The 26733-nt window shown below is 43.2% G+C and overlaps 1 protein-coding gene across 1 annotated transcript in view; it reads right to left on the bottom strand.

The window, feature by feature from the left end:
* Positions 1–26733, bottom strand: part of IGFBP7 (insulin like growth factor binding protein 7) — a 73935-nt gene that overhangs the window by 11439 nt on the left and 35763 nt on the right. The window lies entirely within an intron of this gene.

The following is a 26733-nucleotide window of genomic DNA, read 5'->3' as shown; positions in this document are numbered from 1 at the left end:
ATACCATATGTTTTCACTCTTATGTGGATCCTGAGAAACTTAACAGAAACCCATGGGGGAGGGGAAGGAAAAAAAAAAAAGAGGTTAGAGTGGGAGAGAGCCAAAGCATAAGAGACTCTCAAAAACTGAGAACTGAGGGTTGATGGGGGGTGGGAGGGTGGGGAGGGTAGGTGATGGGCATTGAAGAGGGCATCTTTTGGGATGAGCGCTGGGTGTTGTATGGAAACCAATTTGACAAGAGATTTTGTATGTTAAAGAAAAAAAACACTTTATACTAAAAGATAAAAAAAAATAAATTTACCAGTTGTTTTGCATTATCTGGGATATTCCAAAATAATGAAGTTCAGTTCCAAAATGTTTAATGTTTTTCCTTTTTGTTTATCAGAATTTCTATATTTTTTTGGTGGAGAGGGCAATACCCAACCCAACCACTCCTTAGGTAATGAAAGAAAAAAATCTAAGAAGATATTTGAAAAGGTGCTGAGCACCCAGAAAAGATGGCAGTCCCTGTTTTAGGAAGCTTAGGGTCTAAGATTGACAAATCAAAGTGATCAGGCAGGAATGGATGACTTTCATCTAAGACAAAAATGTAGAGTGCTGTGTGCCCAGGAGACTGCAAAGGTACTTCTGAACAGAAGCGGCCTGGGTATCCAGGGAGAAGGTAGAAAGGTCTTTCTTCTCAGTTGGGGGATGCAGTGGATAAAACAGCAGCAGTGACAGGTCTCTTGTGTGTGACCAGGACACCCAAGGAGATAGCTCTTTCCCAGAGTTCTAAGTGTCTAGCTCCTGGGCAAGGGGGCGTTGGCAAGTGGGGGAACCTGTCAAGGCACTGCCTAAAAGCCTCAACAGGTATGAGACCGTCCACACAGGGAGAGCCTAAGTGATATCTCCCCTTCCTCACCTCCACCAATTCTGAAACACATCTCTAGGGCTTCTGTATCAGATCTATCCCCTCCGGTAATTACACAGGACCACCAACAATGGTATACATCCTTTTTGTTCCTAAAGACATCCTTGGGCCAGCAAAAACTATGGCCCATGGGCCAAGCCTGGCCTGCCACTTGATTTTGCACAGGTCCTAAGAGGTCTTTGTGTTTTTAAATGGTTGGTGGGGGGAAAAATTGTGAAAATTAAAAGAGCTTCACATGTCAGTGTCCATAAATAAGATTTACTGGAACACAGTCATGCCTAGAGTCTGGCAATTGTGGCCAGGGTTGTATGGCCTAAAACATTGACAATCTGGGCCTTTATGGAAGAAGTGGTGATACCTGCTCCAATCAGCCAAGCAATACCTAAGTAAGATGCCACAGGAAAGTCTCAGGACTCCAATCCTTTACACATCACCTGGACCTGATGCAAGTAACCCCACCTGCTGGTCCAGCTCTGAAATGCAACACTTTTGAAACCAACAGACAAAGCTGGGCTCGCTTACTGCTCTTTGGGGAGTGGGGGGCAGCTCCCCAGCATCCACTGTAGAAGAGGCTCGCACACCTGCTTCTTAGTGGGTTGTACTTAATATTTCACTTCTGCTAATTAAGAATGCCAGGCTGTGGGCACAGGGACCTTCAGAGAGATTAGGGTCAGTCCACAGAACAGGGAGGCAGAGCTGGGAGCCTGCCCTCCCTGCCACCTCGGCCCCCTCCCAGGTATGACAGCACACTTCTCAAGAACCAAAGCCGGCCTGTCCTCAATGCTCACTGCCGGTTCTTGAATGAATGAGTTAATCGTCCCCTCTGAATTTCAGCTCTCCACTTCCTTGGGTCCTCCAGCCAAATAAAATGTCTAACTATAGGGTCATCTTGCATCAGTGTCCTGGGAAAGGGACAACTTCCCCTCTAGGCCTGGAAAATTTTCTGGCATAATCAGCATTCAAAGGACACGAAGTCTCCCCTTTTGCAACAGGCTATTTCCAGCACGCTAATAATTTCTTGAAACAGAAAGGAAATGACTCCAGCACAGAAGATTTTTCCCACTCATCTCAAGTATTAGATGCTGATTTTTTTCTAATCCCTTGGGGTATTTTTATTTTTTTCCCCTTTGTAAGAATGTGCAAAACAATCAAAGTTTTGAAAGCTCTAAATATATTTTGTGCTTCCTCTCCTCTAAATCTTAGGTCTGAAGAGGAAGCATCTATCGTGGCCTGGGGTCTTGGCTTTTCTGTTGCAAATGTGGATGTGGGGAGCATGGCAGTGTGTGTTTATGTATGTTTCTGGCTCTGTCTCCAATGCTTCCTAGTCTGAATGAAACAACACGGGACCCTGCAAAGGGCTGGGCTGGGCCCGATCCCATCTCAGGCTTCCTCCAGGGGCTTGGAGACCAGAGAAGCGGATCTGGCTGGAATGTGAACTACTTTCGCTCACCTCTCTGAGGACTTCCATGTGGCTCTGTCCTCCTTCCCACACACAGACTTGTCAGGATGACCTCAAAGCTCAGGGGATCCCAAGAGATTGTTCTGAAAAGAATACTCCAGTGTTCAGCATTGTGGAGGGGCTTGGGAACAAAGCTGCCTCTCATGTATTAAAACCACACAAGGAACAGAAGACATTTTTTATTGTGAGGTCTCAGAGCCTCAGCCTTGCAACAAACCACTTATCTTAACTTGCATCCATCTCCTTAGAGTCACAATGAGTAGCAGGGTCCTCCATCTTTGTCAGGGGGGCACATTCTGGAATGCCTGTGGAAGAATTCCAGCCTGATTTTCTGTCACAGACCTTGAAGACATGCTCTGAAGTCTTCCTATGGCATAATTTTAAAACTAAGATACTCTTAGTTTTCATATAGTCCAATTTATTACATTTTTCTTTTATGATTAGTACTTTATGTGCCATATTAAAAAGAAATTTTTGCCCAGCCCAAAGTCACAAAGATCTCTCCTGTTTTCCCATTTTCTTCTACAAGCTTTATGGTTTTACCTTTCACATTTAGGTCTGTGGTCTATCCTGAATTAATTTTTGTGGATGTTATAACATAGAGGTCAAAGTTCACACGCCCTCACCCTGCAAGGACATCAACTGCTTTGGCATTATTTCTTGAAAAGGCCATCCTTTTCTTAGTGAATCGTAATGATAAATTCATTCATTGTATATGTGTGGACTACTTCTGGATTCTTTATTCTCTGTTCCTTTGGTCTATGTGTCTATCCGCGCACCAATGACTATGGTATAATTTAGAAAAGTGTTCAAACTATAATACTGAATAGAGGGCAGACCCATTATACCCATCCATCTCCAATCTTCTCCTTATTCCAAGAAGAATAAGGAATTCCATTTCAGGAAGAGCAAGAATTCTTTCCAAACATCTGAAGCCAGGAATACTTTGAATCAGAGCCATTGCTACACAGTTCAAGATTAGGACAAATCATGCTGTGGGTTCCTCTTTCTCTCTCCCAACCCTAAAATACATATTAGGAATGAGGTGAATGGGCTGAGTCAATATTCGGACGGTTCGAAGAACATAAATGATCTCATCAATTCTGCTACCAGGCTATCTCAAGAATCCTACATATCCTGTGTGTATAGAATCCACAAATTCTGTATTACTCACTGAATCTGGCTGAATTGATGGGGCAGAGGAGCAGAGGGGCCATTAGGACCAGTTTGCTGCACCACATTTACAAAAACCCTTGGCTATTTCATATGTCCTTGAACAAATGACAGATTCAATAACACAATGAAAACTTTAATAAACAATATTTAACCTGGAAAGTGCTGACCTATAGAATGGCCTTTAGAGTTTGATATGTAGTGTCTTGCAAAGCAAAGTCAGATCAATGAACAATTAGACTAACACTCAAGAGATCAACCAACCTCCTGGAGTAGGTGGAGGCAGGCTGGCTTCAATCTGACTTCCCGAGTTGGAAGAATCCATGGTTTCAGATTCTTCCTGTTTACTCTGTTCGGTGCTGATACCCACTGGGTCACCTACTTACTAAACTCCTGATTCTTTGCTACTCACTGGTCTGGAAATTCCCTCAGAGTATGAAGAGACAGTGGACAAACTCGTGATGAAGGCAGAATACAGCAGCATTATAGAAAAATGAGTGATGATGATACATTGTGAAAAACAGTAAGAAAGAGACTTAATGGTGACCCATAGGGACACCAAGTGGACAGGTTTTGTACAGAAGTGAAGGGATGGTGAAAACATTTTGGGCTAATACGATGGCAGATCCAACAACACTTTACTCCCCTCCTCCATCTAAAGAACCAGAACCATCGTTCCATATATTCTACCGATAAGCAATTTCACTGCCAACAATCCTCTTGAACTGCAGGTCTATCATGCAATTCAATTCCTGAAGGTTCTGTTCTACCTCAGGAGAAAGCTCAGTGAAATGACTCTACCAAATAGCTTCTCTTTCCACTCTGCCTTTTTTCCGAGAGTCCAAAGAAGATCCAGAATTTATTTCTGTTTTTCAGAGTAAAGGAAGTTTTAGTTCACTCTGAGCTTGTTTTCAGGCTTTTGAGCTTTCTGCTCAAAATCAGTTCTCAAGGATGGGCCAAGGGTAACAACGTTACTGTGTAAATCATGCTCAGTGTTTGGATTCCATTTAAAGCAAGTTGCAGAATATTTAAATCTATAGGGACCAACACCAGGATAGGCTCAATTATTTATTTATCCTTGCCTTTGTTCCAGTAAGCACTTCAGGCTGCTCAAACATCTGTCTAGCAAACATCCTGTACCTAGAATTACTGAATGCCCCCACCTGTCTCCTCCCCTTCCCTGCCCTGGCCAACCCCAGGCGGCAGCCAAGCTGCCCAAAGGGCTGCCCAGTGGCTGGCATGAGGAGTCCACCCCAAGGCTTTCTCACCTCAGAGACACATATCTGTCTCAGATGACTGGGCCCAAACCAGGCTACTCCATTTTCCGTTCTTACCTCTCCCATCTCAATTATCATCCAAGCTCTCTTTTTTTAAATGTTTATTTATTTTTGAGAGAGAGGGAGATACAGCGTTGAGTGGGAGAGGGGCAGAGAGAAAGAGAGACACAGAATCCAAAGCAGGCTCCAGGCTCTGAGCTGTGAGCACAGAGCCTGACTCTTGCCTAGTAACCTTATGTGGTCTCTTCTCTTTAATCACTCCTTGAAGGGAAAGAGGGAGGAAGTGGAGGAGGAGAAGAAGAGAGAGAAAATGAAGAAAGATCCTAAATGAAATTATAACCAGGAAGAAGAAAGTACTGAGTTTGGAAAAGAACTAAAATTCAATTTAATGAATCAGTATCACCTTAAAAGTACCTAGAAGGAGTCAGAAGTCTCCCACACAATTTCCACCTAGATTTACATCCTCCTCCTCAGCTTCTTTTAATTTCTAGACAAATTACCCACAAATTATCAGATTACTTTAGGAATACTCAGTTATAACCTAGAAAGAGCTGAGTTCTAAGAAATCATGAAAAATACAAAAAAGGAAGAATGGTGGATGGATGGATTTAAATTTGGAATATTTCATTTGAGTCAGAAGAGGCTAAGAATGGCAGTTCTTACCAAACACACAAATGTCCTAAGGAGAAGATCCTGAAACAGAATTTTTAATTTGATCAACAACGCATTTGAGCTGACTTTACATGAAGATGCAGTAGAGAGAAGAGAGTTAAAATTTCTTATCCTATAAAAAGCATGAGGATAATGTAAAAGAAGTCTGTGAACAATTTCCTAGTCTCTTACAGAGCACAAAACACTCCTCCGACACGACCTGAGATGTCCTAACCATGTTCCTATTAAAAAGACACACACACACACAAAACAAAGCAATCTTGGGGACAGAACACTTGGCTCTGGAGCTCTCATGCCCTGTGAACCAGTTCAGTGTTCTCCTCCCCTACCTTAATGCAATGTATGTGACTCATAACAAGGTTCATTCTCCCAGTGATGAATAAAATAGAGCTTATAAAGGTATCAGATATTACTTAGCCAATTTTTTAATCTGAAAGAGCTACATAGAAGATGTTAGGAGAAGTCATGTGTTGAAGCTGAATATATTCCACTGAGTCTGGAAAACAGTCAAAAGTTAAATTCTCCCCAAAGTCAGTTTCTGTCTTCTTTTATTGATATCACATTCAACCACACATTTTTTTTTGTTTTTTGCTTCATTGCTTTCTTCATTTCCCTCATCTCTTTTGTTTTCACCCTACAAATATGTTCTTTCTTACTTCTACCCAAACTCAATCTCTGCTCTTAGCAATCATGTTCATCCACCATTACATGCTCATTACCACTTCCCGAAATTATACTTGTGATGATGTGCTAGCCTACTTGGGATGCCCTCCCTATCCTTTATTTGAAGCTCCAAGGCTAAAGTGTGACCCCCTCTTTGGCATTTTTGTACGGGTATAGTTCCCACTTATTTTTTCTCTGAAATCTTGTTGGGTTCACAGTGCCTCACAGCTTGGTGCATCATTGTTCTCTAATGCTTTCCCCAGCAGGGCTAATTGAAGATGCCAGTGCCCTGATGGAGTCAGAACTGAGCCAGAAACTCCAGAATCAGGTGTTCTTTGTGTTCACTGGAAGGAGGGACAGCTCGGATTATATGCAGTGGGTAAAGGGCAGCAGTAAATTCAGAACATAATGTTATCAGTCATATGGAATTGAGTAGATGGCCATGGTCTTGAAAACGTACCAGTGTACACACTGCCAACACAACCTAACCAAACTGATGCCAGAACCACCTATTATTTACCAGCTAGCAGATTATTTATCAAGATTTTCTTTAACCCTCTACTTGACTTTCTCTTGCCCTAAGCCATGTTTCTTGGCTACTGCCCACTCATTAACCTGTTTGTATATGATCAGGGGATGCAAATTAATTTGTGTATATTAGTCACACAAATCCAAACAAGGAGAGTAGGTCTGCTGTGAGGGAAAGGATCTGCAATCATCCTCATATTAAAAATAGGGTCTCTGTATCATGTTGGGCTATATGATTAACATTATAGCTCTCACTGAGTACTTATCAACATGGCTAAGACAGCTGAGTATAAAGACTTCTCTAAGTTATGGTAGATTTGCAAACCACACTCATCTGGACTCTTAAGGATGCTGAGTCTTGGAATAGTTCATACACAGTATGTGCACTTATACCAAAAAAGGAGGGTTTAAGAAAGAACTGTGATACCACATATGGAGATAAAGAGTTCAGACATCTTGGCAAAATTCCCCAGATGGGATTATGATAACACTCAAAGGGAAAAGCACCAAACAAAAGTACAAACTGGGAAAAGAATAGTAGGAAGGCCCTATGGCCAAGAGGGGGAAGGGGATGAAACACGTGAAAACTTCCTGATATTAAATAAGGGGAAGCAGTAGCTTTATGGCTAATTAAAGAGCAGAGTCATCTGCCAAGGCAAGTCATTTTGGGAACTTCCAGAGGTGGCATGATGTAGCAGCTGAAGCTTGATACAGGAATCTAGCACACAATCTCAAAGGCATCAGAGGAGGACAGCAAGGGCAGGAGGAAAAAGGACTAAATTGCAGACAGCATGAAACAGGTTTAATTTCAGGGTTTTAGTTTAAGGCAAAGTCATCTGGTTATGGTAGCTACTGTTAGTCATTTACTCTTTAGTCTGAATGAAGATCCAATAGTTTATGCTGATGGGGCCCTGTCAAACACTGCCGGGGGCAAAAGTGTAGAAGAATTGCTTCCTTTCCTCCAAACATGATCTATTGGGATACAATGGGGGAAGGTTAACAGTTTAGACTAAGAACAAAATGCTGGAGAGGTAACAGACTATACAGTGAGTTTGGAGCACAGACCCTGGATGCACAATTCTACCACTTCTGAGTAATGTGACACTGCACAAGTTACTTAACTTCTCTCAGTTTGTTCATCTGTGAAATGGGGTAACAATATAGAAATCATGAGAGTATCAGAGAGAGCAATCAAGATACAGTAATTAGCACGGTACCTGAGGCATGGGGTAAACAGTACTAACTCTTGCTTTTGTTTCAAAGTAAATTCATTATGACTGGAGTTGATAAAAATTGTTTATTCAGAGAATGGAGACAACACACTACTTGGACTTGGGGTGGCTAGGGAAAGGAGATGGTGTCTGAGTAGGCCCTGAAGTTCAGAAATAGGCCTTCTGACAAGGAAGTGTTCACCTTTAGGGACTTGCCTAAGCAGAGGTGTGGAGGCAGGAAAACAGTTGCCTGTGGGCAGAACAGCGAGCACACCAGTCTGGCTCCCTGAGAGCGTTGCATAAAAGGAGAGGATCGGAGATCAGGGGTGGGGCACAGTGGAAGGTACAGGAGGTGGGGCTTTATGGCCGAATGTGTCTCCTGAATGCTGGGCAGCCATGATGCAGGTAGCATTTCAGGACATGATTCTGAAGGCCTTTGCAGCAGGAGTAGGGGACTAAGTCAAGGCTGTAGCAATGAGAACAGATAGGACGGTGGCAGACTGGAGAGAATATTCAGGAAAACAAATGCCATCCAGTAACCGCCTGGATGTGGGAAGTGGGTGCTGAGTCCAAAGTTGTGGGGCTGGGTAAGAGGAGACTGCTACATCATGAGCAGGAGCAGGATGCCTAAGGAAGGCACTGGATTGGAGAAGGTGCAAAAAATGGATTTGGGTTTAAATTTGCTGAATGTGAGGTACCATCTGGGCACTGAGGTCTGAACCCTATGGAAAGAGAGGAACAGATACAGACTGCGGGGACCAGTGGTGCCAAGGCAAGTATTGTCTAGCTTACATTTTAGCCCTGGGAAGGTTAGCGGGGGGCCCCTCGTATAGAAGGAAGGCAGCTTTGGCTCTCCGGCCCAGGGGCAGCTTCTCTGAGGGATCTCAGCTCACTGACCACCTGACCATCCCCACCCTGCCCAAGGCAGAGCAGGAGACAGCTAAGGTGCTGCTTAGCCAGCTGTGAGCCATTCATTTGTAGGGGCAGTTGTCCGAAAGCAGACTGTCCAAAGACAGAACCCTGGTGATGGTGTGCTCCAGTCCTGTGAGTTACATTTCCTGACTCCTAATTACCTCTGGGCTTTAATGAGACACCCCATTTTGACTCCAATATTTGACACTGAGAATCTTCCTAGAGTGTATTAGTCTATTTTTTCTATTAAAAATAAGTTTTTTAAGTTTATTTATTTTGAGAGAGAGAGAGTATGGGCACAAGTGGGGGAGGGGCAGAGACAGAGAATCCGGAGCAGGCTCTGAGCTGTCAGCACAGAGCCCGACTCAGGGCTCGAACCCACAAACCATGAGATCATGACTTGAGCTGAAACCAAAAGTCAGACGCTTGACCAACTGACCCACCCAGATACCCCTTGTCTACTTTTTTTTTAAACTGTAGTAGATATCATAGTATTCACATCTCATCCTATGACTGTGAATCTTGCAGCATCTCAAAATTTTTACAGTAAGTCTGACCATGGAACATAAGCAGAAAGCTTCTTCTTACAATCTCTTGCTTACAAACAAATCTCTTATTTTGACAATATTTTCTTGTTCTTTTCCCCTAACTTGGGTCTAGCACGAGAAGTGGGGTACAGACCAAGAGTCTGACCCCAAGGAGTGACTGCCGCCCACAGGTGATTCTGGCACACGTGGTCTGGGGTCACCTTTGAGTGAACCCTGCGTTAGGCAAAGTAAATCCATGAAAGGTTCAGATGTGTAAGGTGGAGTGATCCCTGTGGCAGCCACGTGGTAGATGAGCTCACCTGGGTCTGTGTCAGCAACAATGCCAAGGGAGGAGTTCATTTATTCAGCAGGGCTCGCATGGAAGTTGAAATACCTAAACTCCCATCACACTACCAGAATGACTGATGTCCATACAAATTAAATTAGCAGGCTAGATCTTTATTTGGTTTGAGTATATGGAAGAACTGACTTTATATGGGATGCCATTATGAAGGGAAACTCCCTAGTCATGTGGGTGTATCTTAACATACCCTTGGAAATACTTTTTTTTTTTTTTTCTACATTTCATGGGCCTGTCCTGTCTGGACTATGACTCATCTTAAATCCAACATAGAAAAATTTTGGTTACTTGTTCCTATTCCATAAGCACAGAATTGGGTGGGGAAGTTTCCACAGAAGGGCACTTCTTGCCACCTGATTCTGGGATTCCTAGAAACCTAGACAGTTCCCCCAAGATGTTTCATCTTTGAGTCCCTGCCCACTCCCCTTTCTCTTCATATGTACTCAGTGCCTGGCATGGTCAGGCATCAGGAAATGTTTCCTGAACCAAGTTGTAAGGGAAAATCTTTCAAAGCCTGGAGGTCGCTCACCCTCAAAGCTTCGTCTCTGTCAACAGACCCTGTTTGTTAACAAGGGCTACAGTCTGGTCTGTCCCAAAGACACAGATGCTCTTGAACCCAGGCATTAGAGAAGCCCTCAGAGGTTTACACTGTAGAAACCCCAGCAAATGCCTCAGGCCAGGCTGAAAACTCCAGAAGCAGCCTGTGGGAATGGTCAGGCCAGCACAGGGTCAGTCTTTCAGGCTAGGGGTTATCAAAAAGTGTAGACTTGGTCAGTCTCCAGAGGTGACACAGGTTGCAAAAGATCTCACAGAGGGGTGTCTACACAAATAAGCAGCAGCCAGACACACAGAGCCAATGGGGTGAGCTCCAGCTGCCGGGGAACCGGCTTCTAAGAAGGATTCCATCTTGCAGCATCTTACCCGGTGGTTGCCAACCCTGGCTGCACACTGAGCGCCCCTGGGAACAGTTCATGCCCACGCCTGGGCCTCACTCCCAGAGTTGCTCGTTGGTCTGGGCGTGGGGTCTGGCACTGGTATTTAAAAAAAAACTCTCGGCAGAACCACTCCATTACAACACAGCTTTAGAGCGTGAGACACTCAGATGATAAGGGAGACAGGAAGGCGGGAAGTAGGAGAGGAGGCGGGGAGGACAGATTTGAGGACGAAATGCTTCCAAGCCTCTTCAAGGAGAGGCCAAGGACCCCAGGGAGTTGCAAGTGTTCAAGGAGAAGAGGGAAATCTCTGGGGAGCCGGCTCTGGTGAAGGGCACAGAAACCGGATAGTAGTGACACTGTATTGTTGCTATTACTATTGCTCCAGCCATATGGGTGGGGGTGGGGGTGGGGTGATGCGCAGTGTCTGAAGCTTTAAGCTGTGAGTTGTCCTGAGTCTTAGCAGTTCTCTGTCATTTTCCTAAAATAAAGCAGTTGGTCCTCAGCCCTGCCCTGCACCTCTGCTGCCTCCTAATTCCTATCCTTCCCCGGGCAATGCGCAGGCAGGGGGACTCTGTGCCCCAAGTCTGTGCGTCCTACTTAAAAAATCCCAGTAAATCAGGGCCTTTTCCCTTTGCTCATTTCGGGGCAGACTGCCTCTGTTAAGACACATTCACCTTGGTTTGCAGGGGCCAGGAGCAGGGTACAGGGACCTGTGAGAAAATGGCCCCTTCAGGCTGCCGAGGAACAGAGCACAGGGCGTGCTGGGCCTGCGTCTGGCATTTTTACTTGGTGAGGTTTTTGCCCTTCGGGCCCCAGCCTCCTTCTCACTTAGAACTCATGGTTACAGTTGCCTCCTTGGCCGACAACCCCAGACGTTAATCAGCCGCCCACGAAAAGAGCTCCCCCTGTTCTTTCTCAGTGTTATTCCCTTTCACTGTGCCCTCTGGTTATTTTCTGTACTCCTCTGTGATGTCCAGAGACTTGAAAGCTCTCAGCTATTTATCCCAAGCCTCAGCCTTTGTTTATATCTGCTTTGCTGAGTGTTCTCAGATTTCCTCCCAGCTTCCTCATAGGATTTAGCCTTTCTTCTCCCAAGTTCTACATTTTCTAGTGCTGTCCCTAAGGCTTAAACTAGAACAGAAACACCCCTCCTACCCTGTGGGCTAATTCTGATGTGTCCTGGGTACTTGTTAGGTGTGCCACTGTGTACTTGCTTTATAAATCACTGTGAACAGACTGGGTGTTCCAGCACAAGGACAAGACATTCTGAGTGTGGACAGGAAATTCACATCACAGAAGGTGCTAGATGTGGATTGCAGTGGACTATCTGGGTGAGCTAGATTGTTCAATGAGGCTCAGAAGTGCCAAACAACACTACTCTGAAAATCAGAGAAATGGGTGTATCTTGCTTATCTCGTGGTAGGAGGACCTATCTGGTAGGAGCTGGAGAACTTTGAATAAGGATATTGTATTTTTCATTAGTGAAGCAAATCATGCTTGCGCTTATTGGGTGGAGGACAATCTGGAGCCCATCTGGGTGGCTATGAGCTAAGACATACAAGAAGCAGGTAAAGCAAAGCTATGCCAGTGCACAGAGAAATAGTTGCTCCAGAAGAAGGGATTCACGGAACATGAGAATGCTCTTTGCTGCTCTTACCAGTTGTTATAGGATCAGACATCTTTACTTTAGCACTTTTAGGTAGGGATTATTTTTCTGTAATTAGTGGTGCCATGTTTTGTTTTGTTTTTCATGTTTTATTTTCCCTAACTTCATTCTTTTTATGACGCAGGAAAAAACAAGGGGAGTTTTCATGGTTTCAATAGTAGGGTGAGTTTTAAAAGTGAGGAGACCGGGAACAACCACATGCAAAGTATCCTAAGGGGAGATGAGCACTGGAGGGAAAGCCTCATCCCCAGAACCATCCTTTTCCTCCCCAGGTGTTCCTTCTAGAGCCACCATCAGCTCCAGCCACGGAGATCTTACTCTTTTGTTTAAGTGAAGGAAAATAATTTCCTCACTGAGCAGCTGGGATCGCAGATCTGGCACCTCTTCAGAGCAACCATACATAAAAGTAGGAAAACTCATTCTTTATACACTTGGGGAAGAAAATGTCCTCGATCTTCCTGAAATTGACGTAAAAGCTACAGTTTACGTCCCCTCAGTCCTTGCCTTTTGGATCCATTCTTGGGAAATGTCTCCAGCAAAATGTGTGACCTCTTCAGGAAGCTGGAGTCTTCAAAGATGATGCCTGTTCACAAGGGGGTTCATGCTTGTTCTGCTTGTGAACAACGGGGAGGGGACAGAAAAGTAATCCAGGCTCATCGAGTCCATGGGAAAAGATTATGGTTTTTGAGCCTGTCAGTCAGTGAAACCGATGCTTGAAGAGAAGAAAACTCAAAGTAGACTCAAATAAATAAGAACAAGACCCCTAGGACAAGTATGATGCTGGCTAAACATGCAACTTGTCTTGATATTTCCACCTACATATCCATCCATGTGAGCTTGGCCTGTGAAAACTGAGGGCCATGATCCCTGGATTGGAGAGAGATTAAATCCACTCAGTTCCAATTTTTTCTTTCTTTTTTTTTTTAAATTTAAAAATTTTTTTTAAATTTTTTAAAAAATTTAAAAATTTAAAAAAATTTTAAATTTTTTTTTTTTTTTTTTTTTAATTTTTGGGACAGAGAGAGACAGAGCATGAACAGGGGAGGGGCAGAGAGAGAGGGAGACACAGAATCGGAAACAGGCTCCAGGCTCCGAGCCATCAGCCCAGAGCCCGACGCGGGGCTCGAACTCACAGACCGCGAGATCGTGACCTGGCTGAAGTCAGACGCTTAACCGACTGCGCCACCCAGGCGCCCCATAAAAATTTAAAAAAATTAAAAAAAAATTTTTTTAAATGCTGATCAGCATTTTAACCTACACACAAATAATAACAAGTCCACAAATATTCTGTAGTGTCAGCACTACATAGCTTTCCCAATGTCATCTAACACACTTGGAAGATGTTTAAAAGAACAGATCTTTCTGGAATACACTGATCATCAGACGTTAAGATTGGGCTGGCAAGAGGTTTAATTTCTAATAATTAGGTAATATCAAAAGAAAAATGCCATCTAATCATCAACTTCAATATCCATCCTGTAATTAGAACACTAACTTCTATTGCTTAGTTGAATTTATTCAATAAGGGAAAATCCCTATGGAAAATGGCATGAAAGGTGAGAACAATCCACAATGATGTTAACTAAATCAAATTTCAGCACTGCATGGCACTAAGCAGGTAAAAACATGGAGTGGATTAATTAATTCAGGCCCTCCATGCACTAAATTTTGTGCTGGTGACGTGAGGGATAGAAAGACATGTTGGGTTGAACTCCTGCCTGATAGGAGTTTACAATACAGAAAGTGTAGACAAGTAGGCAAGTAGATAAGCAATTACAATATGCTTATATTGTAATTTATAGCATAGGACTGGTGTAACTGGTCCTATGATCTAGATGCAAATATAAAAGGTATTGTAACTGAATAGGTCAGAACTGAATTCATGGAAGAGGCAAGGGGCTTTCCTCTTGGTGGGTGGGGTGGGTGAGGAGATGGCAGGCAAAGGGATTAGCATGCTCAAAGAAATGAAACGTCACTCGGAGGAAAAATAATAATTGATAATGGTATCGGGCTTTATACAACACAAAGTGCTTTTCTATCTGTTAACTTCATTTTGACTTTCCCAACAATCTTGTGAGCTAAGTGAGTCATTTCACAGATACAAAAGTTGAGATTCAGTAAAGTTAAGTGGCTTGTGCAAAGTTGCCCAGATTGAGAGTAGTGTGGCCAGGATGTGAATCCAGTTTTTCTGAGTCCAAACCCAGTGGTTTCCCTAGGCTCTTTCCATAATCCACCATGACCGACATGTTCCATCTTGCTTTCTTTTGTTGTGTGTGCGTGGGGGGTGTCAAATGTTTGGAGAGAAGGAAAAGAAACCTTGAGAGGTAAAGGCCAGACTAGATTGCAGAGGTTTTCAATGTCAACCAAGGAGATTAGTTATGTCTACAAGTTATCATGACGAAAAGGCAAACAACAGAATACAAACATTAATATATTTTGGAGAAAAGGTCACACAATTGCTAGAATCCTAAAGAGAGGCAATGGCTCACCATTCACACTCTGGCCTGAAATGCTTCAGAGGTGTTCTCTGACTGGTTCTGGGTAGTGGACTTACAACTCCAGATAGGTGACAATTATCCTCCTTACGCTGAATGCTGGGCAGATATTAACCCTACTGTGACTATATGATTGGAGTCCTACCCATATCTTGGAGTAAGAGAGTCTGGAAACTCTAGCCATTTTGACTGTATTTTAATGGTTTCAATAAATGTTTAATGTGACAATCAGTATTAGAAAATATACTTCATGTTTTGTCTTACAAATCATTAAGAAGATGCCATATTCTTAGAAAGTACCTTATATATGCAGAAATCCTATGACAACTTTAAAAGTCAATGTTAACACTTAGTAAACATTCCTGAGCAGAGATAAGCAATCCCTGTCTTAGTGAAAATGTTGTCTCTCTGGGATATGTTTTAGATCTACATCTTCATCTTGAGAAAAACTTTTTAACTACCAGAAGGGGGATAAGGGCCCTAAATGAATACATTTACTAAACTATAAAATCCAGAATAAATCAGATCTGGCCCTGAGTATATTCCCAGCCTCATTTCTTGCCATATCCCTCTGGAACTCTGAGCTCCAGCCATAAAGAACTTCTTGTGTTCCTCAAATGTCCTGCTCTCTGCTAATCTTTGCACGTCATTCCTTTTTCTGGAACAATCTTCCCTCCCCCAACCCCTCATTTCCCACTCCTCCCTACGTTTGCTTGGTTAACTCCTAGATATCCTTTGGGTCTCAGCATTTAAAAAAAAAATTTTTTTTTATGTTTAAGAAAGAGAAAGAGAGAGAGAGAGAGAGAGAATGAATCCCAAGCAGGCTCTGTGCTGACAGCACGGAGCTTGATCCCATGAACCATGAGATCATGGCCTGAGTCAAAAATCGAGAGTCAGATGCTTAACTGACTCCCTCCCAGGCACCACTCAGCTATCTTTCTATTTAACAAATTTTCCTTGACCCTTCCTTTCTCATCTCCCTCAACTCCTCTTCACCCCTCACCCCCGATTTAGAATGAGGCCTCCTTTCTGGTTCTTACATGGCTCTCTATATTTACCCTTATCCTATCATTTTCATAAGGCATTTTAATTATGTCTGCCTAGCCCATCAGATTGTGGGCTCAGTGCTGGTAAGGACCTGCCAATTTACTCTATTTCTTTTCTGTGTCTCACTGTCTAGCACTGAGTAGATGATCAATACACTGCTGAGTAGTTGAGTGAAACAATGCCTCTGCCAAATTACACACCAGGTGTAGTATTTTCATGTGAAGGTTTAAATAGCATGAGTTTAGGGAAAATGGCTTTCTTTGTGCTATTGAATATTAAAAATATTTGGGGGGGGGGCTAGTCAGGTATAACTACTCCTATTCCAGAGTTTGTACAGGGCATGCTTTAGCATTTGAGAAAGATTAAAATGCAGAGATTTTGTTAAACGTGGACTACTTAAAAGTTGGTCCTTAACCGTTCATAGGTACAAACAGGTCAATGTTTAGGTATGCCTTTCTTTTGTTCCTGACTGAGCTACCTAACAGAGCAATCAAATGGCCTAAATTGCTGATTCTGTATTTTTACCCTTACACTAACATAGATCATATGTTAAAAATCTATAAAAAAGTAGCAACCTCATTTAAAAGCTTAGATAAAACCCAGAAGTCAGAAGATAAAGGCTGACTCCATAGCAAAATGCTGCCTTATTAGTCAATTTACAAGATTTAAAAATCAGGGGTCATTGGTTAGACTTTTGATGAGAAACTAGAGTGGAAATGGGATAAATACTTCAAAGTGCAAAAGTGCAATTCCAGGTTGACCAATATTGTTCCATTGGAAAAGACGTATTTAAAAAAAAAACCAGCAAAGCATAAGCCCCAGTTATCCAAGGATGTTTAAGATGTTTATATCAGGTTTGAAGTGAAAAGGTCAACTTAAAAATCTGTTTCCAAACATGGAAGAATTGGTGATTCCACAGGAAGAGGAAAAATTCCAGTTGAGAGACACGCCCTTCCCTTTCTAGTGGGATAGGAGCACTAACATTCATCTCTTATAATAAATATATCCTTTTCTATTAATACTTTCATCCTCTTAAATTATCATACAGGCAGTGGACTGTAGACTTATAAGAACCCAGATCCTTCTTGTCCAGATCCTTATTTATTTATTTAAACGTTTATTTTTGAGAGACAGAACAAGAGCAGAGGAGGGGCAGAGAGAGAGAGAGAGAGAGAGAGAGAGAGAGAGAGAGAGAGAGAGACACAGAATCCGAAGCTGGCTCCAGGCTCTGAGCTGTCAGCACAGAGCTCGACACAGGGCTCGAACCCACGAACTGCGAGATCATGACCTGAACCGAAGTTGTACACCTAAGAGACTGAGCCACCCAGACGCCCCTGTCCAGATTCTCATTTTACAGGTAAGGTTGGGGGTGGTGGTGTTAGACATTTGCCTAAACTCATTACTGGGAGCTGGCAGCAACAAAACTAGAACTATAGCTTCTTGCACTTTATTATTCACTGAGAAAAACCAGGATCTGTTCTCCATCAGCTGGCCACCATTAAACAGTGTGAAGCTGAGAGATCAGAAAGGTGTTGAGCAAAGGCATTAAGCATCCACAGCTACATTTCTTAGGCAGATGGGCAGCACAGTTTGGTTGTGGGAATACTTCTAATTTGCATGAGTAGAACATGGACAAAGAAGATAAGCTGGCTTCAGGAAAGTAACCCCCCCAATTCCCCTGAGCCGTGAGTTTGGAAAACCGCAGGCTGCTCTGGAATTTGGGAACATCACAAATGGTACTACTGGGTAGAACTCCCCATGTGGCCGCAGCTCACGCAAGGAGGATCGTCAAGGTCCCAGGTGCTGGCTCACCCCCGAGCTATGACTGAGACAGAAAAACAAAGAAAAAAAATCCTCCCCGAGTGTACACATAAACAAAAGCTTTCTTCCTGTGTCCTCTGCCAAGAGAGCTGGAGCCAAAGACAGGAGTTCGAAACTCTGATTCATCCCTCAAGACAAATAAACTCGGTCAATGGAGGTTAGGAAGGCAATTTAGGCAACTTTTATTTTAAGTAAACAAAAGTTAAGTTTTGGAAAGGGGCTTTGGAAAAAACACAGAGACCACCCCAGAATCTAACTCCCAGTGAAAACAGAAAAGAGCTCACTCTTAAGCGCTGATAATGCCAACAGACGGACATGTACAAAGGGGCAAGGCCAGAGGCAAAGCCCTTGTCTTAGTTCACAGAACTGTGGAGTCTGGGTTCTGAGCCAGCTCCTTGCCGAGCTGAAGAAACATCTTTAGAGCAGCAGAGGGCCTGAAGGCACTGCACTGTTCAGTTTCAGCAACAGCAAACAAAAGCCTGATTGGAATTAAGTACTTCTTCCTTCCAGGAGTGCCGAGCTCCTGGGCTGGCCCAGAGCATCCACCTTTGTTCCCTGGTCAAAGCCACTGCCCTTACCTGTATCACTTCTCTAGTCTGGCTAGTCGGTTGTTCCCCTGGTTCTTTCTGCCCCACACCCACCCCATGTCAACCACAGATGTGAGTTTGTATCCAATTCTGTCTCTCTGTCTTACAGCATCACTAGAATATCCAGTCCAGGCCCTATTTATCCTTCCTACTGCATGGGTCTTCCCATCTCCGTATCAAATCCTCCTTCCCTTTCTAGGCAGAGCCTAATTCTGCTCCCCTTGACTATGGGCTGGACTTGTAGCAAATACAATGCAGTAGAAGGGACAAAGTGTGACTCCTAAGACTAGGTCATTAAAGGCATAGCAGCTTCCATCATGCTTTTTCTTGGGAGAAGCCAGCTGACATGTTGTTAAGATGCTCAAGTGGTGCAGTGGAGAGGTCCATGTGATAAGGAACCAAGTCCTCGTAACTACAGTCATGAGAATGAGCCAATGTGGAAACACATCCTACCAACCCTAATCTTCAGATGACTGCAGTGCCCACCTGACCTCTTGACTACAACCTCATGAGAGATCCCAAGCCAGAACTACCTGGATAAAGCCAGTCCCAAATCTGTGACCCACAGAAAATGTGTGAGATAATAAATATTCATTGTTGTTTTAGGCTGCTAGGTTTTGGACCGATTTATTATGTAGCAATTAGAAACTAATACAATATCTTTGAACTTTATCATCAACTAGAGTTGTTCCTTAATTAATCATAATCCTTTTTGGAGAATGTGTTTGTTTTGTTTTTGTCATAAAGTCCTCTCACCATGGGCTAGGGGAAAAAAATCCCACCTACAGAGTCCTCATGGATGGACATTTATTGATTTGGGGCCACTACTGCTCAATCCCAAAGATATGACCACAGTGATTATGATATCTATTTCCAAGGACTGTTCTTTTTTTTTTTTTTTTTGAGAGAGAGGGAGGGAGGGTGGAAGGGAGAGGGCGCACAAGTGGGGAAGGGGAAAAGAGAAGGAGAGACAGAATCCCAAATAGACTCCATACCATTAGCACAAAGCCTGATGTGGGTGGGGCTTGAGGTAGATAAATTTATCTATCTATCATCTATCTATCTATCTATCTATCTATCTATCTATCTATCTATCTATCTATAGCGAGCAGGAGGGGCAGAGGGAGAAAGGGAGAATCCCAAGCAGCCTATGCATGGTCAATGCAGAGCCTGATGTGGGGCTCAAACTCATGAACTGTGAGATCATGACCTGTGTCAAAACCAAGAGTTGGACACTTAACCGACTGAGCCACCCAAGTGCCCCTCCAAGGACTATTTTTTTTTTTCAATATATGAAGTTTATTGTCAAATTGGTTTCCATACAACACCCAGTGCTCATCCCAAAAGGAGCCCTCCTCAATACCCATCACCCACCCTCCCCTCCCTCCCACTCCCCATCAACCCTCAGTTTGTTCTCAGTTTTTAAGGTCTCTTATGCTTTGGCTCCCTTCCACTCTAACCTCTTTTTTTTTTTTTTTCCTTCCCCTCCCCCATGGGTTTGTTAAGTTTCTCAGGATCCACATAAGAGTGAAACCATATGGTATCTGTCTTTCTCTGTATGGCTTATTTCACTTAGCATCACACTCTCCAGTTCCATCCATGTTGCTACAAAGGGCCATGTTTCATTCTTTCTCATTGCCATGTAGTACTCCATTGTGTATATAAACCACAATTTCTTTATCCATTCATCAGTTGATGGACATTTAGGCTCTTTCCATAATTTGGCTATTGTTGAGAGTCCTGCTATAAACATTGGGGTACAAGTGCCCCTATGCATCAGTACTCCTGTATCTCCAAGGACTATTTTTAACATGTTATTTGTGCCTGCTATCTTAGAATCTTTTATCTTACTTCATCACTACATAATAAAGAATCAGAACTTCTATCACCCCAGGATCTCTAAAACATAAGCCTTAACTGTGAGCATTTGTAACCTTAAACAGCCCATAGAAGATACAGGGACTTCCCCTTCCCCACCCCCACCCCCCCCGCCGCCTTAAGAGTCTTGTATTTACACTTTAATAGTGAGTGAAATTAACCTGCTACATACTACAACATGGATGAACCTTGAGGACATTATACTAAGTGAAATCAGCCAGTCACAGTACAAATACTGCATGATTTTGCATACGTGAGGAGTCATACTCACAGAAGCAGAAAGAATGGCAGTTGCTAGGGGTGAGAGGGAAGGGAAAATGCAGAGTATAGTATAGAGTTTCAGTCATGCAACACGAAAGTTCTAAAGATTCGCCATGAAACAATGTGCTTAGAGTTAATAATATTGTACTATACGCTTAAAATACACTTAAAAATTTGTTAACAGGGTAGATTTCATGTTTTCTACCAAACTAAAAATTTTTAAAAAGGGATCATGAGATTAAAATGACCTTATTCCAAGGTTCATGGCAGTGCTTCCTTTTCTGCAATGTTCCAGAACTTCTCTAGTGTATGTCATTCTGTCTTAAAACCTCAAAATTTAAAAAAAGTTTTGCTTGGGGCACCTGGGTGGCTCAGTCAGTTAAGCATACGACTCTTGATTTTGGCTCAGGTCTTGATCTCCTGGTCATGAGATCAAACCCACATCAGGCTTGGTGCAGAGCATGGAGTCTGCTTGGGATTCTTTCTCTCCCTCTCTCTCTGACACTCGCCTGCCCTGGCTCTCTCTTTCTCAAAATAAATAAATAAAACTTTAAAATATTTTTGCTTGTTTTTACATTAAAAGACACACATGTTGCTCTCTTCTTCTTGGAGGACTGGCAGGGTAGAGAAGGAGGTAGGAGGTCATACAAACCAAAAGGGAAAGAACATTACAATTCCAACAGGTTTGGGAATTACTGATCTGGAGATGTGTTGTGGTTTCAAAATAAGTGGGCTTAAAAAAATATCTGAGCATTTGAAAAGCTCAAGTCCAGTCAAAGGACTGATGTCACCAGTTCACTATCTCATTCTCTCTATGCCAAAGAGCTGTAGACATAATATACCCAAGAGGACAGGGAAAACCAGAAGCCAGATAACAAGAAGTTAATACACAGATAAGAAGAACCAGCTTGGTAATACATCAGTAATGGCAGAGAAAAATAAAGACTGAAATACTTCCTATTCATTAATACATGATTGGGGTACAACATGAAGAACAGATAGGTTCTTTCACATCATTTTCCATAGGAAGAAGAAAATATCAAAAGAGAGGAAATGGCACAAGAAGGGTTGAATTTTCACAGAGCAAATACAAAATCATCATCGCCATGCAGTAAACTAGGAATGGGATTAGTGGAAGGCGTGAAGGGAAGTGAAAGGAAACTTCACGTCCTTCAAGGACAAGGAGAAAGGGACAAATCTGATAATCTCTTAGATATCTGATAATGCTCTAAGAGTTGACTGACAGCCAGGGTGTGCTTTCTCTTCAGTCACTCCTCAACTTGCTACTTCTTTTTACATTAAAAACTAATTCTGTGAAGCTTTTCAAGTGCCACTCTTGAGTGCAGAACCCTTCTGAAGGGCACGAGAAAAAAGCCATGGAAGGAAGCCTCTTGGGCCGAGACTAGAAAAACGTTCTGAGCCCCTTGCCCAGACACTGGGGAGGGTCAAGGGTGGGTGACTGAATGATGGGCTGGATCCCCCATGGGGCCCACCTCTAGGTGTGCTCCCAGGAGTTGGGAGGAAGGAGACCGTTACACCCTCCCGTTGTACTGTTTCAAGACAGAACATTACCATCAAGACGCACTGACTTGCCAGGAAAGAAACTCAAATTGGTGTGGAAACCCAAATACCCATTTGCATCTCTTGGGCCATTTCAGGCTGGAGGGAGCAGAAGAGAAGAATAAATATAGGAAACAAAGAGAGAGAAGCTGGGCTGGAACCACAGGTCAGGATAGCGGGAACTTTGAACTGCTGAGACTTCTCTCTCTCTACTTGTGCATGGCTCCTCCAATAAAAGACAAATGGAAGTGTTAAGCAGTTAGTTAGGCCTGAGCGATGAAGGTAAAGCAGGCGCTGGCCACACCCTCGGTGCCACCCCTAAGGGTTAACAGCTACACCTTCAGAGCCACCTCTACAGGCTAACAGAATAGCAAAGGCCTCGCCATAGAGCTGCCTCAGAAGACACAAGGGGACTGCCAAGTGCATGTGTTGCATGCACACAAAGGGTGCAACTTGCCATTAAGTACCTTTAAGGTCACAACAAAAGTTCACTAGAGGGGTGCCTGGGGGGCTCAGTCGATTGAGCACGCTTGACTTCAGCTCAGGTCATGATCCCAGGGTTGTGGAATTGAACCCCACATTGGGCTCCTGTGTTGAGTGTAGAGCCTGCTTGATAGTCTCAGTACCTCTTTCTCTCTCTCCCTTCCCCGCCCCTCATTCATGCTCTCTCTCTTAAAAAAAAAAAAAAAAAGGGCGTTTGCCCCTCACTACCACTTTGCTCTGGCAGTGGCCTGCTTTCATTCTAGAAAATATATTACACTTATCTACTCGATAAACTCTATCTCCCCATTCTGGTCTCGGGTCTCCAATTCTTTGGTGTATCCGGGACAAGAACCAAGTGACCCCATAAGAGAAGTTTCTCCATCAGGAGACCTTCAGCACCAGAGCTCTCTTTACATTTCCTACAGGAATCTTAGGTGAGTCTCTCTTTCTTTCAGAAGTCCTCCCAGAGCGAGACATTTTTCCCCTGAAAATGTTGATTAGACTCACTGTTATAACATCTTAACAAGAAATTAAGTTTATAAAGAGCCTAGTTTAAATGAAAATGAAAACCAAAGAAATACTCCTTTCACATTTGACAGAGGCTTTATCTTTGTTTCCTCTATCCTGCCCTCCTCCCCATTCCCCCACCCCAAAATGTCTGATTGTCTTACTATATTAACCCAGATTCTGTTTATCTATGCATTTCCATTATGGCTAACATCAAAAAAGCACATTTCCTGCTGAAAAATCACATTTAACAAATCCCTTTGGGGACAGAAGAAAGTGCAAACCATTTAAAAAGATTAGTTTGTGGGAAGATGAAGTCAGTCCCAAATCACTCCTCTGCATTATGCTCTAGTTAAATGAGGTGGGTGCCCCAGGACACATTTATAATGATGGAAAGTTCTCAATCTCTTACTGCAGGCCTAAACCTCTCTGAGACCATAACTGTTCTCAAATCAAAACATGCAAACGTTAAAACCAAAAGCTTAAATAAGAACACCTTTGTTTTCTCTTATGGATGCCTGAGACAACTCAGCCCAGCTGATGATTTGGGGGGAGGGTTGAGAAGCAATGAACACTGGTGGGGAGCCTCAGTGCATTTTTCTATTTGATTAAGATTGGTTAATCCTGAAAAACAAATGTGATCAATCTTGTGGACCAAGAATGAATGGTAGAACACACACATTTCAATGTATTAAATAATTTACTGAAATACAACTGCTAATCAAAGAGGCCAATTTATCTGCAGATGGGCTCTCCCGGCATGTGTTCACCTTATAGGACATCCTATTTCTTCTGCTCTAAACACACCTGGATCACCAGGTTAGCAAAGTCCCTCAGGCTCAGGTGCATATGGTGGTGGCAAAGTCAGGTGGAAGGAAGTTTGTGAATCAGTTCAGACTGCAGCACGAGGATCTTATAGCCAAGAGTGATGCTCATCAATGCACGACTCTAGGTCTTACGAAAGACAAGTATTCAGGGCTGTGGAACACCACTGGAATTTACAAAGAACGCTCCTCCCTCTGCTGCGGCCTTTGGAAAGCCTCTTTTAGTCAAACACTACATTCCATGCTGTCACTGAGCGCACACACACATCTCATCACATCAGGAGAGTTCTGTGTGTGCAGGGAGAAGAGGGTCAGGTGGTAGGAGGCCCATTTGGGACTCTTACATCTAGAATCTCCTTCCTCTGTCTGTGCTAATGTTTGTTTCTGGACACTGTAAATGTCTGGCACTGACCACTCAGGCTTAGACTAAGCAACCTCAGATTGCTAACACTGGGGAGAGTTCCAGCATACAGGGTAAGACAGCCTCACTTTGTTTTCCCTGGCTGGTCACTGAGTGGGTGGGGGGCCCTTAGGCCCCCAGCCCACAGACCCACTGCTCAACACAGCAGAGGGGATTGGTCTTGGTTAGTATCCTAAGAGGTTGGATACTGGTTCAAGGGAACCAGACTGGCATTGCAGCATACTTAGCATGACAGATATCAGGGTAATCAGGAAGGCTGGTCCACAAGGGCTTTCAAAACTTAGGGTCTGTTTATTAGGAGGGCTTGTCTTGAATAGCTGTTCTTGGTAGATTAGGAACGCTGGCTGGGGGAAGGGAGGTGGTAGTAAGAATGTTCCAGAAGTGCCCAAGATTACCAGGGTCTCCGGGTCATGAGGATCAGACTAGGACGGGCCTTTATGGGTAGCCCTGTAAATTTCCATGACTATGCAGTAACTGGCCAGGCTCTAAGCCCAGATAGAACACCACAGTCATCACCACTACCTCCAACTTGCCCCACCATCTGTAGAGAACTTTCTAAAGTGTGTTATCGTAGTTGGCCCTCGGTACAGTCCTGTGGAATGGACTGGGAAACACGGTGACCGTTGTTGCACAGAGGGGAGTAAGTTGCCTGAGGCCAGAGCTCACACAGCCACTATTCTGGTTTTTTTTTTGTTTTTTTTTTTAATTTTTTTTTTCAACATTTTTTATTTATTTTTGGGACAGAGAGAGACAGAGCATGAACGGGGGAGGGGCAGAGAGAGAGGGAGACACAGAATCGGAAACAGGCTCCAGGCTCCGAGCCATCAGCCCAGAGCCTGACACGGGGCTCGAACTCATGGACCGCGAGATCGTGACCTGGCTGAAGTCGGACGCTTAACCGACTGCGCCACCCAGGCGCCCCACCACTATTCTGGTTTGAGTACACAGGTCTCTAAATTGCCTCACCTGCTCTCCTCTTTGCAAATTTCATCTCTAACCCAGAACAAAACCATTTTATTGTTTGACTCTCCCTTTTGTCCTCCTGCCTGCCTCTGAAGGTGTTACAAGGCAAAAGGGAGTTGTAACTGGCACCTGGGTTCTGCTTCTCATTCAGGCAGGTATGAAAGTACCTCAGGCTTCACTCACTTATCTCTCACTATGTGGAATGCTCTCCAGACTTATCTCAGGGGCTTATGTCACTCTTGCCACAACTCTTCATTCTTTCTCTTTTATCTCTTGAAGTTCTGTCATAATACCCCTTTGCTTTCTGGCCTATTCATAATATTCTAATAAATGAGGCCTCTTTTTATTTTTTATTTATTAAAAAAAAATTTAATGTTTACTTCTTTTTGAGAGAGAGTACGAGCAGAGGAGGGACAGAGAGAGAGGGAGACACAGAATCTGAAGCAGGCTGAGCCTTCTTTTTAAAAAACACCTTTCCAGACAGCTTCCTTCTCTCAGGACTTTCAATTAAAAGAAAAAAGATACAGCTCCCCCCCCCAAAAAAAAAAATTGCCAGCACCCAAGTACTGTCATGCTTCAGGAACTTAAATTGTTTACTTCATTTGCTATAATCTGTGTTAAAACAATATAGCATTATCTACTTTGAATGTACTAGAAGCCCTCAGGGTAGAGTTGTGTTTTGTGAGAGATATTAAATCTAGTTGGAACTCAACAAGAAGCAGCGTCATGTGGGGCAATCCGTGCCTACTGGACCCCTGACTGATCACATTTCAAAGCCTAGTGCTTTGCTAAAGGGCATCTGACTTTAAGAATAAGCAATCCTATTACTCAGAGCCTTCTCTGCACACCATAGCTTTGAAGGAATTTGAGAGTTTGCAAATTCAAAGTTGAAAATTAAAAACCCACAAATAAGACTTGAATCCATTTATTCATGGTAAGATGAATATAGCTTTGAAAAGTCTACCCTCATTAGGATCATGAGGAAGGCTGCTTAACTAGCTTCTTCTTGCCCATGACAAGAGAACCATTTTCCTAAAACAAACTCTGTCTTCAACAGACTCAGGAGATACCACAGAATAATATTCACTTAAGTACATTTCTTTTTCAATGACGTTTCATTGTTTTCTTAATCACTGTGATTTCTATTTTGCCAGAGTTAGAGTACCTCTTCCCCTACTCCCAAAATGCATTAAAATAAATCTGAGGCCCTGCAGGAGTGATCAAAGCTTTCCTGTTCACGGAGGAATGTCCATTCCTACAAGCTTGGGGAGGTTTCCTAACTAATGAACTAGAACACTGTCAGATGTCTGGTTGCCAAGTAATATATTAAAGTGCTTTTCTAATGAGATTTCTGTAAGGTAACTATAAAACCGTAAAAAGCACACTAAGCTTCAGTGAAGCAAAAACAAACAAACAAAAACCCAACCCGACAATAAATGCCTTTAAGGAAAGAAGAGTTCAACATGGCAACTAAAAAGCTAAAGAGAATTTGGCAAGTAGAAAAATAAAGCTCAATAATTTTCAATCTGAGAAAAAGGGTGGGCATAAAGCAAAGCAGTGTAGTAGTTAGGTCATAAAGGAGCCAACTGAGT

The sequence above is a fragment of the Neofelis nebulosa genome, chromosome 3, assembly GCF_028018385.1.
Source record: "Neofelis nebulosa isolate mNeoNeb1 chromosome 3, mNeoNeb1.pri, whole genome shotgun sequence".
Classification (NCBI taxonomy): Eukaryota; Metazoa; Chordata; class Mammalia; order Carnivora; family Felidae; genus Neofelis; species Neofelis nebulosa.
The sequence above is the reverse complement of the archived record's forward strand: the minus strand, read 5'-3'. Positions and strand labels throughout refer to the sequence as shown.